Source organism: Schistocerca americana, chromosome 2, assembly GCF_021461395.2.
Source record: "Schistocerca americana isolate TAMUIC-IGC-003095 chromosome 2, iqSchAmer2.1, whole genome shotgun sequence".
NCBI classification, from domain to species: Eukaryota; Metazoa; Arthropoda; class Insecta; order Orthoptera; family Acrididae; genus Schistocerca; species Schistocerca americana.
This window is the reverse complement of record NC_060120.1, coordinates 146,007,104-146,010,735: the sequence shown is the minus strand read 5'-3', so window position 1 is coordinate 146,010,735 and position 3,632 is coordinate 146,007,104. Positions and strand designations below refer to the sequence as shown.

Here is a 3,632-nt window from a genome sequence, read left to right as displayed (position 1 = left end):
CAACTCCTGTATATTAAATCTACTTTGATGTGTGCAGTAATTGTTCGCCTTCTGTTGGCTGTGTTATTCATTCAAGTCTCAGCTAACGCCTCAGAAGGAAGTGCTTACTGGTGGCCAAGCGTTTTCTAGTTAGTTACAAATGGCTCTGAGCACTATGAGACTTAACATCTGAGCTCATCAGTCCCCTAGAACTTAGAACTACTTAAATCTAACTAACCTAAGGACATCACACACATCCATGCCCGAGGCAGGATTAGAACCTACGACCATAGCAGTCGCGCGGTTCCGGACTGAAGCGCCTAGAACCGCTCGGCCACCGCGGCCGCCTAGTTAGGTACATAGATGGCAGTTGTAATTTGTGGTTGTGGTATTCAGTCAATGCGACATCTTATGGAAGTGCAAGTTGCAAGGACGGTGTGTGTGCTACAAAAAGGAAGGAGTTTCGTTCATGTTGCTGCAGATGACTGTCCATGTGTCAGTCATCTGCATGTTGCGAATCCGCTACAGGCAGACAGTAGGAAGTGTCTGAAGTACGTCAGAACACTGCTAAGTGTATTTACGAGTCCCGTGCTCCTGTCTGGTTCCATGGTGTAACGGTTAGCACTCTGGACTCTGAATCCAGCGATCCGAGTTCGAATCTCGGTGGAACCTCCGTTTAGTCTAAATTTTCTGTAATAAGCGTTTCTCGCCGAGGAAGTAGCAGCGATAGGCTCAGGGATTTAGTTTCTACGTTTGTGTTAAAAACGAGACGTCTATGAAACGGCTGAATATTGGTGCGACTATGTGACCTATATAGCACATTAAACGAGTAATGCCTGTTTACTGAAACACGGCGAATTGGACAAGGTCGTCGAGGCATTACAGCCCCACGTGGAGAAAACTGTTTTATGGCTCCTACAGATCCCGCCAGAGGCCTAAGACACGATATCAGGACAGCCACCGGAGGTGCAGTGTCCGATCAAATTGTAATGAACAGGTTACAAGAAAGGACCCTACAAGCCAGAAGTGCTGCTCGAGTATCCCACTTGTAATCATCTTGCAGATCGCCTCCACTTCTGCCCTTTCCATGTCAACTGGCAACGTTGTCCCTAGCGAAGCGTGTTTTCCACAGATGAGCCCACGACGTAACATGATAACCGTGTTCGTGTGTGGTGAGCGGTACTTGTCGAATGCTGTCCGGGAAATCGTCAGACTTCCAAATTTATGTGAAGCTGTGAGGAGAATTTAGTGTTGACAATCATATGTATTTTTTCGTTGTCCATGGTCCGCTTACCGCCAGGCAGTGCATCAAACCGATCCTGTTGGACAGTGTGGTGGCATCTGCTCGCGATGTTGGCCTTCAACTCCTTCCAACACGGCCCTGTGTGGCGGGCAAGGATGTCTTATGAATCGTGGACATCGGAGTTATGGAACATCTGGCGTTGAGTCCCGACCTAAACCTCTTCGTACATACACTACTGGCCATTGAAATTGCTACACCAAGAAGAAATGCAGATGATAAACGGGTATTCATTCGACAAATATATTATACTAGAACTGACATGTGATTACATTTTCACGCAATTTGGGTGCATAGATCCTGAGAAATCAGCACCAAGAACAACCACCTCTGGCCATAATAACGGCCTTGATACGCCTGGGTATTGAGTCAAACAGAGCTTGGATGGCGTGTACAGGTACAGCTGTCCATGCAGCTTCACCACGATACCACAGTTAACCAAGAGTAGTGACTGGCGTATTGTAACGAGCCAGTTGCTCGGCCACCATAGAGCAGACCTTTTCTATTGGTGAGAGATCTGGAGAATGTGCTGGCCAGGGCAGCAGTCGAACACTTCCTGTATCCAGGAAGGCCCGTACAGGACCTGTAACATTTGGTCGTGCATTATCCTGCTGAAATGTAGGGTTTCGCAGGGATCGAGTGAAGGATAGAGCCACGGGTCGTAACACATCTGAAATGTAACGTCCACTGTACAAAGTGCCGTCAGTGCGAACAAGAGGTGACCGAGACGTGTAACCAATGACACCCCATACCAGCACGCCGGGTGATACGCCAGTACGGCGATGACGTATACAAGCTTCAAATCTGCGTTCACCGCGATGTCGCCAAACACGGATGCGACCATCATAATGCTGTAAACAGAACGTGGATTCACCCGAAAAAATTACGTTTTGCCATTCGTGCACCGAGGTTCGTCGTTGAGTACACCATCGCAGGCGCTCCTGGCTGTGATGCAGCGTCAAGGGTAACCGCAGCCATGGTCTCCGAGCTGATAGTCCATGCTGCTGCAAACGTCGTCGAACTGTTCGCGCAGATGGTTGTTGTCTTGCAAACGTCCCCATCTGTTGACTCAGGGACCGAGACGTGGCTGCACTTTCCGTTACAGCCATGCAGATAAGATGCCTGTCATCTCGACTGCTAGTAATACGAGGCCGTTGCGATCCACCACGGCGTTCCGTATTACCCTCCCGAACCCACCGATCCCATATTCTCCTAAAAGTCATAGGATCTCAACCAACGCGAGTAGCAATGTCGCGATACGATAAACCACAATCGCGATAGGCTACAACCCGACTTTTATCAAAGTCGGAAACGTGATGGTAGGCATTTGTCCTCGTTACACGAGGCATCACAACAACGATTCACCAGGCAACGCCGGTCAACTGCTGTTTGTGTATGAGAAATCGCTTGAAACCTTCCTCACGTCAGCACGTTGTAGGTGTCGCCACCGGTGCCAACCTTGTGTGACTGCTCTGAAAAGCTAAGCATTTGCATATAACAGCATCTTCTTCCTGTCGGTTAAATTTCGCGTCTGTAGCACGTCAACTTCCTGGTGTAGTAAGAACTCTCATGGGCCCTCACTGTAGAATGGGAAGGGATACCACAATAAGGATCACGATGCATAGGAGTCAAGAAGCGACAGTCATGGAGGGCGTACACTTACTGAACCTCTCAAAGCCCAGTTAATAGCACCCAAGATGACGGGATGAATGATTGTTGCCACTGCCTGTCTGACTATTCAGTTATTTTCATGCAGATAGTCTATGATCTATTGATGTTTTGTTGTGTCGGCTTACTTAATTTGGAAAACATAAATATTTAATTTCGTAGCATAGGCAGTCCTCAGTTATTGTTCATTGGAGTACGGTACGTGCCCAAAGACATGTTCCCCTAATTCTTTTGAGCGGGTAGAAAAATTATTTTTGTGTGAGCGTAAAATTATTTCGTAGACCACAGCTATGTTGGAGCAAGAGAGCCGTTTGGCAGTGCCGGTTCATCCCGGTCAGACGAAACACTGTGCGGTGAGGCGCCGGGAGGCGGTAGGCGTGCCCCGGCCCCGGCAGTTTTTCCCGCGGCCGTACCGACCGCAAGGGGCGACCGACCAATCCTTGAGGTGGGCTGCGGCGTGATTAAGCTGCGGCCGCGGCTGTGGTCGCGGAGCCGGCCGCAAGGCACGCCCACGCCTGCGCCGCGTCTTGTGCGCATCGCCACCGCAGACGGCCGGGACGGCACGGGGCGGGAAGCACTCATTGATTGAGGCTGCCTCCACCGCCACCGCCACCTGCCGCCGCAATGGTGCCGGCGAGGTCGCAGGCGCGCCCCGCCCCGGCCTGGGAAGCCGAGCCACGTGTCA

At 50.4% G+C, this 3,632-nt stretch overlaps 1 non-coding gene across 1 annotated transcript; it reads left to right on the top strand.

The window, feature by feature from the left end:
- Nucleotides 1-579: 579 nt before the first annotated feature.
- Trnaq-cug lies at nucleotides 580-651 on the top strand. Its single transcript has one exon. It is a non-coding gene; the product is annotated as a tRNA-Gln (tRNA).
- The last annotated feature ends 2,981 nt before the right edge of the window (nucleotides 652-3,632 follow it).